This window comes from Antechinus flavipes, chromosome 3 (genome assembly GCF_016432865.1).
Source record: "Antechinus flavipes isolate AdamAnt ecotype Samford, QLD, Australia chromosome 3, AdamAnt_v2, whole genome shotgun sequence".
Lineage (NCBI taxonomy): Eukaryota > Metazoa > Chordata > Mammalia > Dasyuromorphia > Dasyuridae > Antechinus > Antechinus flavipes.
The window spans coordinates 225,773,690-225,786,484 of NC_067400.1; positions in this window are offsets into that span (position 1 = coordinate 225,773,690).

Genomic DNA, 12,795 nt, shown 5'->3' on the forward strand with positions numbered 1-12,795 from the left:
TAGCAATATAACACAGGCTAGTAGTAATGTAACAAATAACAAGAATCAATCTGAAAATTTACACATGTCCATAAGTCCTAGAAACAGTCCAATAGGATTCCATTGTCCATTAGTTCATGTGCCAGGAATCTAATAATTCTTGTGAGCACAATCAGCAACAGAACCACCCGATATTTCTTGGGTGTTCTCCTTTGTTTCAAGGGTCTGCTCCATCTTTCTGCGATGGACAAGGCGAATGCGGCTCGTAGGCACCCATCTGATTCCTTCTCCACCTGTAGAGATGCAAGCAAATCCTCTCCCCCAAGCAGTTAGCCTATCTGGTCCCTTCCATTCACCACTTTCTGGGTCTCTCCACATCACCTGGCGATTATTTAAGGATAGTGGAGCTGCTCGCACTGGACACTGCTCTTCTGGTGGGTTATAAAACCTGTCTGCTGGAGCCAGTGCATCTTTATCAAAGATTAAAAAATTAATGGTATAGAGAACTAAATTTAGAAGTTCTCTAGGGTTACCCGTGGCTCCCCCTTTCTTTTGTTTTTGGAGGAGTGTCTTAATGTCTCTGTTTCTTCTTTCTACTATTGCTTGACCTTGAGGATTGAAGGGTATGCCAGTAGTGTGTAAAATCTTATACTGTGCACAAAAGTGTTCAAAATGTTTGGAGGTATATGCCGGTCCATTATCTGTTTTTATTTCTTGTGGCACACCCATAATTGCGAATGCTTGAATGAGGAATTCAGTGACCACTCGGGCTGTCTCTTTTGCTGCTGGTATGGCAAAAGTGAATCCTGAAAAGGTGTCTACCACAACGTGGATAAAAGACAGACGACCAAAAGATTTATAATGAGTCACATCCATTTGCCAGATTTCATTGGGTCTCAAACCATGAGGATTCTTCCCTGGAGGCAGTGTAGGAGCTTGGAAGGGAAGGCAAGCTGTACAGCTTTTCACTATGCTCCTAGCTTCTTCTCTTGTAATCCCAAACTGTAAACGCAAAGCTCGAGCAGCCTGATGGTATTTAGAATGGGATTCCTGGGCCTCCTGAAATAAAGGCGTACTGGCCAACATAGTTAAAAGGCTATCTGCCTTTGAATTTCCATCAAAAATAGGACCTGGAAGTCCACTATGTGAATGGACATGCAGGATATAAATCTTTCCTGGATGCTTTCTCACTTGCTCTTGAAGTTCCTTAAAGAGCTGATATATATTAGAAGCTGCAAATTTTATTTGGGCTGTGGCAATTCTTTGTACCACACCTACTGAATAGGCTGAATCAGATATTATATTTATGTCGCCTGGGTAATAAGTGAGAGCTAGCATGATCGCATATAATTCGTTCTGCTGAGTGGACTGAAAAGGAGTTCTGACTACTCTTTTTACGGTTAGATCATGAGAGTATACAGCACAAATATTTTGTTTGGCTGCGTCTGTAAAAATGGTTGGTCCTTCAAGAGGAACCTTAGAAACCTTCTCCTCAAAAATCCATTGCCAATTATGCAGTAGTCTGGTTATCTTTAATGGAGATCCATGTGCAAAATTTGGAGCCATGGCCAATAAAATCTGCCACTCTGGGATGGTTTCACAGCATACATTAATTTGTGCATTTGTATAGAAGGTATATATCTTGTCAGGTCTTGTCCCAGATAATTGTACTGCTCGCTTAATGGCCTTTAATAGAATTCTAGCCACAAGCACTGGGTAAGGCATAGGGTAGGCACACGCTGAGCCAGTCAGTGTAGCGCGCGTGCAGCCCCGGACATCTATGACCCGCACTTACTGGGAATTTCTTGTTCATGGGGAATAATTGCAATCCCCGATCCCCATCACGAATGGGGTTCAACGGGTTACCCGCGCCTGCAGGCCCCAGGTGAGAAGGAACCAGATACAATCATGAGTGCTGGCAGAGGGCACTTATTGGGGGATGGAGCACTTAGTTTGGGGTTCCAGGTCAGAGGGGAGAGCTCAAGTGAAGTTAAAAGCATCCATACCCCCACCACATAATAAGTGCTTAGACTAATAACTATTAAAAAAAAAAAAAAAAGAACAAATTGGCAAAGAAGAAAGAAGCACACCATAGGAATGCACTGTGGAACAAGGAAGACCAGGGTTCATCTTCAGAGGAGAACAGTGAAGTTAAAAAAAAAATAAAGCTTCAACTGAAAGAGTTATTATGAAATGGCTCCTTTCCCAGAGAGAATTTATAAAAGAACTCAAAAAAGAATTTAAAAATCAAATGAAAAACATTGAGGAAAATATTAAAAAATAAAAACCAAGAAAAACAAGATTATGAAAAAAAGTTAATCAGAAAAGATATTAAGATATTTATCTGAGTGTGTTTGTGTATATGTGTTCATATGTGTATGTATATTTCTACATATGTGTACAGAATTATATCCTTAACAAAAGCATGCTTGGGAGAGGTGATGGGGAATGTAAGGAGGAAAACAGAATAAAGTAAAAAAAAAAAAAACAGCAGAAAACAAAACAATTTACAGGAAGTAAAGATGAACACTTATGAATATAATTTCTTCTACTAATATATATCTATATATCTATATCTGTATATAAACTTGCTTGAACTGGAAATTTGTTGTTACATACTTTGAGCCCTCCCTGATGCTCTGCTGGGCACATGCCAGTTTCTCTTTTATTTTGTTTTGTATTCCTTTTCTCTTCTTCTCTTTCCTTATTCTGTTTTTTTTTTTAAATAAAATCAATTTTAAAAAAAGAAATGATAATCAGGCTGATCTCAGAAAGACCTGAATTTACATGAAGTGATGCTGAGTGAAATGAACAGAAAGAAAAGAATATTGCATCACAGTAACAAGATTATGTTAGTCAACTGTGATGGATTTGGCTATTTTAAACAAGAAGGTGATTCAAGGCAATTCAGTAGATTTGAATGAAGACTGAATGTCAATCAAAGCATAATATTTTCAAAAAAAATTTTTTTTACTTTTTTTTTTTACTTTTGCTCTGATTTTTTTAATGCAACATGATGGGTATGAGAATACAGATTGGATTGCTTACTGTCTTGAGGGAAAAAGCAAAAAAAAAAATTTTGGAACACAAGGTTTTGCTAAGGTGAATGTTGAGAACTATCTTTGCATATATCTGAATAAAATGCTATTTAAAAATAAAATGAAAAAAGAAAAATAATCAACCAGTATCACCTCCTCTGGAAATAAAAGAACCCTGGGACCAGAAAGTAAAGAAGTTATGATCTACCGGCAAAGCTACTCAGTATTACTGGTATCATATAGTAGCCATGAGCACTTTCAGCCTGTGTGCAACTATGTCACCTTCTCAAGTTATGGCACTCTTCCTCTCTCAGACAAGTGCTTTGATGCTTTCTGATGACTTCCTGAAATGTTGAAAATGGCTCTGTAATGTTCAAAGCTGGATCTGCAGTAGATAACTGCCTTCACCTTCACTGTTGGTCACCCAGACCTGCATCAGGGGATGTCTGTGGATATAGGACAGAAAGCCAGTTCTGTAGGATCTGAGACCAGACAAGATAAGTGATTCTGACTTGATGTCCCTGAACATGGTCTTCCTGAACACTTACTAGGAAACAATGAAAAAATTGGAAATCATATTTCGAGGAGATCTTGGGAACTTTGAAAAGCACCATGTGCTGCTCCCAGAAACCACCTGAACCCCAAAGCCAACAGAGGAGAAAAAAAACATTATCTTTAAGGATTTCAATACCCCCACCATATATGTTGCCATCCAGGTGTTGCAGGCCTTGTTTTTCTGACTGTATGATACTTTGATGAATTTGAAAGATGGCTGGACTACACATATGAAAGAAGATTAGGCTCTTCTCCAGGCCATCCTTCCTCTCAGTTGGCTGCTTGTGATCTGAGGGACTGACTTCTGAAGGTGCTACTGAGAGAGGTGATAGCTCTACTTCAAATTCCTCCAGTTCCAGGGAAATCTGGATATGAACAGTGAAGTAGAGAGGCCTCAGAACTATTTCTTTCCTGACCATTATTCCAGCAGAGGAAACCCTTGACAAAAAATGAGAAAATTTAAAGAAATTAAGCCATTCACAAAAATACTGAATCCAAATATGAAGCTAACAGGTCTGTGCATAAAGATTTTAAGGCAACTTGTGTTTTCCTTTAATTATTTATAATTAATTTCTTTGCCCTTGATTTTTAAAGAGATATACCCTTTCTTGAATCTTGTGATCTTTATATCCTACCTCTGTAATAAGGGAAGAAGTACACTTGGAAGTAGTGTATAATTGTCAGTAAGGGAAATATATATTTCATGGTAGTAACAATAGACATTAGAAATATTTGTGGTTATCCCAAGCAACTTGAGACACGGTAACTTGCTTTTTCTCTCTTTGGGAGATAGCTGAAAAAGAAGAGAAAAAGACATGATGGGAAGAGAATGATTACTAACAAACACACACACTCTCTCTCCCACCTTCCATCTTTCTGTCTCTTTTACTGTCCATCTTTCTCTAAAATATTTTTGTTCTGTCCCCTCATTCTGCTGTCTTTCAATGTAGTGAACTAAGATTGAACCATTTTGCTTACATATCAAATATATTATATGACATCCTGCTCAAAATTAAGCATATAGGTCAAGGCTTTTTGCCTCTCCTCTAGAAGAAGATTCAGAATCAATAAGTAGCTAGCATCCTTACTGTCCCCCCACCCTGGAAGAAAGGGACATGGGAATTGATAAGGGCAGTAAGGATCCAAGATCTATATGGAGTCACATAGAAGTAGAGTAACCCTCCCTTAGCCATGGCCAAGAATCAGATGACAAAAGTTGAGCTTCTGTGAGGGATCTGTAGGGAGGAGATATCAAGAAAGCATATAAGCACTTAAAAGGTTAATTACTCACAGGGATTTGGGTGCACAGCAGGCTTGTACAGATGGAGACCCCAGATCTCCTGGATCTCTACTCTTATAGATGGTTGCTGCTGGAGGGAATCAATGGGTTTAGGTGGGGGAAATGAGGTAGGAAGTCAGTTAGTAGTTATGGACTATCAATCCCTTTATCCCCAAGGACACTGATTAGTACCATTTCTTAACCTGACACACCTGCATTATTAGAGGTGTGCCAAGGGGGTAGCCAGGTGGTGCAGAGGATAGAGCAGCAGCCCCAGAGTCAAGAGGACCAGAGTTTAAATCTGGTCTTAGACATTTAACATTAACTAGCTGTGTGACCATGAGTAATTTTTTTTTATTATTTTAAATGCATATTACTACTTTTCCCTCCAACCTGTAAAAAAAGAAAAAAGTGAGCTAAATCAATAGTTTGCTAACCTGTCCTTTCTTTTTTTTTTAGCTTTATTTTTTTTTAAATTTAATTTTTATTTAATAATTACTTTATATTGACACTCGTTTCTGTTCCGATTTTTTTTCCCTCCCTCCCTCCCTCTGCCCCCTCCCCTAGATGGCAAGCAGTCCTTTATATGTTGGATATGTTGCAGTATATCCTAGATACAATATATGTTTGCAGAACTGAACAGTTCTCTTGTTGCATAGGGAGAATTGGATTCAGAAGGTATAAATAACCCGGGAAGAAAAACAAAAATGCAGATAGTTCACATTCGTTTCCCAGTGTTCTTTCTTTGGGTGTAGCTGCTTTTGTCTGTCATTATCAATTGAAACTCAGGTCTCTTTGTCAAAGAAATCCACTTCCATCAAAATATGTCCTCATACAATATCGTTGTCGAAGTGTATAATGATCTCCTGGTTCTGCTCATTTCACTTAGCATCAGTTCATGTAAGTCTCGCCAGTCCTCTCTGTATTCATCCTGCTTAACCTGTCCTTTCTAAAGCTCAATGTATCTAACTCAGGCAGTAGTGAAGAACACAGCAATTCTCAATGTAAAAACTATCAATCACTGATCAACCATCGAAGCACTATTCTTGAGATCAGGATAATATTCACAGCATCATGAATCAGCATCATGAATCAGAACAGTAGGATGTGTTAGAACTAAGTATAAAGATGTAGGGGAAAAAGCAGTTCTCTTACTTTGGTTGATAGTAACAAATCTCAAGATCAGAAGTTTTCTTTGGGGACTAATCAGTTTGCTCAGTTGAACACAATGAAGAACAAAGTTTCAGAAAGCTAGTGATCCAAATGTGGTACAGATGTGGCTGACATGGACATCAGATAATAGCAGGTACCAAAAGTTGGGGTTCAGTCATGTGGAGAATTCACAGTGGCCATTCTTTCTGTCAAGAGGTAGAGTTATTTAGGGAAATAGTATGCGGACAAAATTAAGGAATACAATAGATACCATGAATGTTAAATATGAAAAAAATACATTTGGGAAAGCCAAGGAAGAGGTTTTCATAATGATGGAATGGACAATTTCCCTAGTAGAACCTGCCATTTGCCAGAAGAAAGTAAACGCTCCATGAGATTGGGACATCCTTAGCTGGCAGGCTAAATCCTAAAAGGGACTTAGCACCCCAAAAGAGTTAGATAGCTTTAAGAAGAAGTAGGGTCAGGAGAGACCCAAAGGACATGTCAGGGCTAGGACAAATCACATGGCATGAGGTGGGGTGAGAGGAAAGTCACCACAAGGCAGAGTGCCAACACATCCCACAGTCAGGACCTCATCATTTCCCCTCTTTTTCAATCTGATAAATCTTTTCAAGAGTGGCTTGAAGTTCCTAAACAGAAGAGAATATAGCAGACTAATGTTGAAATTTTGAGGGCTAAATCCTGGGACAATTATTAAGTAGTTTCCAGACATGGGAGTGAAATTATATTGTATGACATCCTGCTCAAAATTAAGCATATAGGTCAAGGCTTTTTGCCTCCCCTCTAGAAGAAGATTCAGAATCAATAAGTAGCTAGCATCCTCACTGTCCCCCCACCCTGGAAGAAAGGGACATGGGAATTGGGGTTGGCATGTTACAGAGATCAACTGAAGCCAAAGTTTGATCTCAGAGGAGTACAAAGTTGGTTACCAAGTCTCAGAAGCAGAGATTAGCACAAAGTCCATTTGCATCTTACAAGGGGCCCATTCGGACGCTGGGTAGCATGTTGCTAGGGTCCATTCACTCCAATAGTTAGTTTCTCTACAAAGAAAAGAGACCCAAAGTCCTTTGGGGTACGGAACGATGATCTCATCTTTGTAAACTACTTCCTGCTGGGAATGGACGCAGTCCTCCAAGGTCTCAATTGGTAGCGGTGCACCATGATGATGACTGAAGTGAGCTAACCAGTGAATTCTGAGTCAGGTCCCTGAAGCTGGTCGATGCAGCTGTCTAATGCTGGTCATTTGTAGGTGAACTGACCAAAGCCTAGAGGAAAACAAACCTAACAAGCAGAGGCTAGGAACAGGAGCACTGCAAACAGCAAAGGATTCCTTTTGGGTAGCCAAGGATACATGTGGCAAAGTGTTCAAAAGGATTTTGGCTTTGGGTAGAGGGGAGAACAGGTTGAGATCAGGGGTTGACCTAATCTGACCAATAGTTATCTTATTCCCCACTGAGAAAAGCCCACGGTGGGTAGGGATAGCTTGAGAGAGAGCACTGAGAGCAGGGCCCTCATTCTGGGGATATGCTTAAGTGGAAGAAATAAAAATAGCTTAAAAAGTGTGGGGGGAAACAATTCACCTGAAGAGAGTATGGCAGTTTTTATTAACATAATTGACTATATCAACAACCAACCAAACAAAAACCATATGATCATCTCAATAGATGCAGAAAAAGCATTTGATAAAATCCAACAGCCATTCCTAATAAAAACACTTGAGAGCATAGGAATAAAAGGACTTTTCCTTAAAATAGTTAGGAGCATATATTTTAAACCTTCAGTAAGCATCATATGCAATGGGGAAAAACTGGAACCTTTCCCGATAAGATCTGGAGTGAAGCAAGGTTGCCCACTATCACCATTATTATTCAATATTGTATTAGAAACACTGGCCTCTGCAATAAGAGTTGAGAAAGAGATTAAAGGAATTAGAGTAGGCAATGAGGAAACCAAACTATCACTCTTTGCAGATGATATGATGGTATACCTAGAAAACCCCAGAGATTCTACTAAAAAGCTATTAGAAATAATTCATAATTTTAGCAAAGTAGCAGGATACAAAATAAATCCCCATAAATCCTCAGCATTCTTATACACCACCAACAAAATCCAAGAGCAAGAGATACAAAGAGAAATTCCATTCAAAATAACTGTTGATAGCATAAAATATTTGGGAATCTACCTACCAAAGGAAAGTCAGGAATTATATGAGCAAAATTACAAAAAAGTTTTCACACAAATAAAGTCAGACTTAAATAATTGGAAAAATATTAAGTGCTCTTGGATAGGCCGAGCAAATATAATAAAGATGACAATACTCCCTAAACTAATCTATTTATTTAGTGCTATACCAATCAGACTTCCAAGAAAATATTTTAATGATTTAGAAAAAATAACAACAAAATTCATATGGAACAATAAAAAGTCGAGAATCTCAAGGGAATTAATGAAAAAAAAAATCAAATGAAGGTGGTCTAGCTGTACCTGATCTAAAATTATATTATAAAGCAGCAGTCACCAAAACCATCTGGTATTGGCTTAGAAATAGATTAGTTGATCAGTGGAAAAGGTTAAGTTCACAAGACAGAATAGTCAACTATAGCAATCTAGTGTTTGACAAACCCAAAGATTCTAAATTTTGGGATAAGATTTCATTATTTGATAAAAACTGCTGGGATAACTGGAAATTAGTATGGCAGAAATTAGGCAAGGACCCACACTTAACACCACATACCAAGATAAGATCAAAATGGGTCCATGACCTAGGCATAAAGAACGAGATTATAAATAAATTAGAGGAACATAGGATAGTTTATCTCTCAGACTTGTGGAGGAGAAAGAAATTTGTGACCAAAGATGAACTAGAGACCATTACCAATCACAAAATAGAAAATTTTGATTATATCAAATTAAAAAGCCTTTGTACAAACAGAACGAATGCAAACAAGATTAGTAGGGAAGTAACAAATTGGGAAAACATCTTTACAATTAAAGGTTCTGATAAAGGCCTCATTTCCAAAATATATAGAGAACTGACTCAAATTTATAAAAAATCAAGCCATTCTCCAATTGATAAATGGTCAAAGGATATGAACAGACAATTTTCAGATGAAGAAATTGAAACTATTACCACTCACATGAAAGAGTGTTCCAAATCACTATTGATCAGAGAAATGCAAATTAAGACAACTCTGAGATATCACTACACACCTGTCAGATTGGCTAAGATGACAGGAAAAAATAATGATGAATGTTGGAGGGGATGCGGGAAAACTGGGACACTGATGCATTGTTGGTGGAGTTGTGAACGAATCCAGCCATTCTGGAGAGCGATCTGGAATTATGCCCAAAGGGTTATCAAGCTGTGCATACCCTTTGATCCAGCACTGTTTCTATTGGGCTTATACCCCAAAGAGATACTAAAGAAGGGAGGGGGACCTGTATGTGCCAAAATGTTTGTAGCAGCCCTGTTTGTGGTGGCTAGAAACTGGAAATTGAATGGATGCCCATCAATTGGAGAATGGCTGGGTAAATTGTGGTATATGAATGTTATGGAATATTATTGCTCTGTAAGGAATGACCAGCAGGATGAATACAGAGAAGCTTGGAGAGACCTACATGGACTGATGCTAAGTGAGATGAGCAGAACCAGGAGATCATTATACACTTCGACAACGATATTGTATGAGGATGTATTCTGATGGAAGTGGATTTCTCTGACAAAGAGACTTAACTGAGTTTCATTGGAGAAATGATGGACAGAAACAGCTACACCCAAAGAAGGAATACTGGGAAATGAATGTGAACTATTTGCATTTTTGATTTTCTTCCCGAGTTATTTTTACCTTCTGAATCCAATTCTCCCTGTGCAACAAGAGAACTGTTCGGTTCTGCAAATATGTATTGTGTCTAGGATATACTGCAACATATTTAACATATATAGGACTGCTTGCCATCCTGGGGGGGGGGAGGAGGGAGGGAGGGGAAAAAACGAAACATAAGTGATCGCAAGGGATAATGTCGTGTAAAAATTATCCTGGCATGGATTGTGTCAATACAAAGTTATTATTAAATAAAATAAAATTAAAAAAAAAAAAAAAAAGAGAGTATGGCAGTTTTATCCATCTTTTCCTGAAAATTGAGCATGCCAGAGTAGAGATGATAATAAATTTTAAGTGCTTTAGAAACACATTGGGTATGTTTTGGCCCTGTTTGTAGTAGCTAGAAGCTGGAAAATTAATGGATGCCCATCAATTGGAGAATGGTTGAGTAAATTGTGGTATATGAACGTTATGGAATATTATTGTTCTGTAAGAAATGACCAGCAGGATGAATACAGAGAGGCTTGGAGAGACTTACATGAACTGATGCTAAGTGAAATGAGCAGAACCAGGAGATCATTATATACCTCAACAACGATACTGTTTGAGGATGTATTTTGATGGAAGTGGATCTCTTCGATAGAGAGCTAATTCAGTTTCAATTGATCAAAGATGGACAGAAGCAGCTACACCCAAAGAAAGAACACTGGAAAATGAACATAAACTGCTTGCATTTTTGTTTTTCTTCCCGGGTTATTTATACCTTCTGAATCAATTCTCCCTGTGCAACAAGAAAACTGTTCAGTTCTGCACACATATATTGTATCTAGGATATACTGTAACCTATTCAACATGTAAAGGACTGCTTGCCATCTGGGGGAGGGGGTGAAGGGAGGGGAAAAACCACAACAGAAATGAGTGCAAGGGATAATGCTGTAAAAAATTACCCTGGCATGGGTTCTGTCAATAAAAAGTTAAAAAAAAAAAAAAAAAAGAAACACATTGGGTTGTGACATGAAGACTGGTCACTCTGTAAAGAGTGGCACAGACCAAAACAAAGCATGATCTCTTTTACTAGACACTTTGATGTTCTTGTGCTGGCCTAGATCTTCTTCCTTAGAATTTTTTTTTTTTTTTTTTTTTTTTTTTTTTTGGTATCAGGAGTAAAAAGATGCTTAAGTGGGGGCAGATGATACCAGCAGGGAAATATGCCTTGGAAGGTTGATATCAATTTGGCTTTGTTTTTGGATAAAGTTAGAACTTCCAGAGATCCCCACATGGAATGGAACATTAATCAAAAATCCATTGCTTGGATAACTGGAGGAATATAAAGACCAAAGTAATAGCAGCCTCTTTTGTGCTTGCATCAGTAAATCAATTTCCTCTTGCTTGGACTATTCATATTAAGTAAGTCATTTATAAGATAACATTCTTGTGCCACAGATATACAGGACAAATAAATGTTGTTCTTTTCATATTGAATTTTTGCATGAATGTAACACAACATTCTAATTTACATTTAAAATTTTACATTTACTTTTTACATTTCTTAAAAATATATTTGCACTAACATTTTTTACTCTTAAGTTACACTACATGAGAATAGCATCTAGGTCTCATAAATATTTTCATCAGTAGATAAATGTTTGTACATTTTGAAAGGTTTAGACACATTGTACAAACTTATTTCTGAGAATATTTATCTCTAATAACAGGCAGATGTTTGGGTCAAATAGTCACCTTTCTAATGATGGAAAAGTTATTTAACTAATGACTACACATTTTCAGATAGAAAAAAAAAGAAAGATTTTATACTTGAATTTTTGCTGATGGTTTCTGAATATAGAGATTTTCTAAAAGAGAAAAAAAAAAGTAGGGTTAGGATAAAGTAGCATCCTTAGCTATTTAACTTCAGGTATGAAAACCATCAATGAGTTCCTCTCCCTTACCTGATTCAGGAATAAGTGAGGTAGAAATCATTCCTATGATAAGGAATATAATTGGAAGTTAGAAGGACCTGACCTCAAGTAGAGCTTAAAGAGCCATCATTCAAACTCCTTTTTACCTAGATGAACAAACTTCTGGAATGGCAGGTTTTCTGATTTATTGGTCTTCATTCAGACCTGGTTTCAAACTCGAGAATTAATATTATAGTCCCCAAATTTTCCTCTCAAATAGACAAATCTCACATCAGAAGCTTCAGATCTAAAAAGAAAAAAAAAGCTTACAAATATCATTGAGCCTAAAATTATCTCAGGGCTGATATGATGGGAGGCAATAAACTAGGAGACCATGCTGCACTGAATAAACATTAGATCATTTGCTGAATGGAATTTGAATTTCTGATACAGAACTTTAGGTAAATACTTTAGCATTGTAGAAACGATTTTGTTCTAAAAACAATCACCACCGATTTGAAAAATAAAAAAAATGTTTATTAATACCTTGTAAACAAAGGCTGAAGAGGGGTTTTTTAAAGTGTGCCAAGTATACTTGGAAAAGTGTGTCCATACTTTTCCCCAGATAGGTAGATGGAAGGTGAGTATTAATTTTCTTATAATGGATTGAAAAATATCCTGTTGGGGAAATGTTGAAAGGTAAGGAAATTTCATCTAACCAGAGCAGGAGGGTGGAAGGGGGGAGGTAGAGAAGGGTTGAACAAGAGTGGGCTTTTTTTTTAACCTTCTAAAAATCATCAAAGTGCAGGAAGGGCTCAGGTTAGACTATGGAGCAGTCACACCCAAAGAGAGAAGGTTGGGTAATCATATATAATTATGACAACTGATCTAAAACAAAACTGTGAAACAAGTTTTCAATCCTAAATTTCAGAGTACAACCAAAGAAATCTTTTAAAAAAAATTTTATGAAATGATATCCAGATTGTCACCTATATTTTCTTTTTTGTATGGGAATTTCATATTCCATGTCATGATCATTTCCTAGGGCTGAA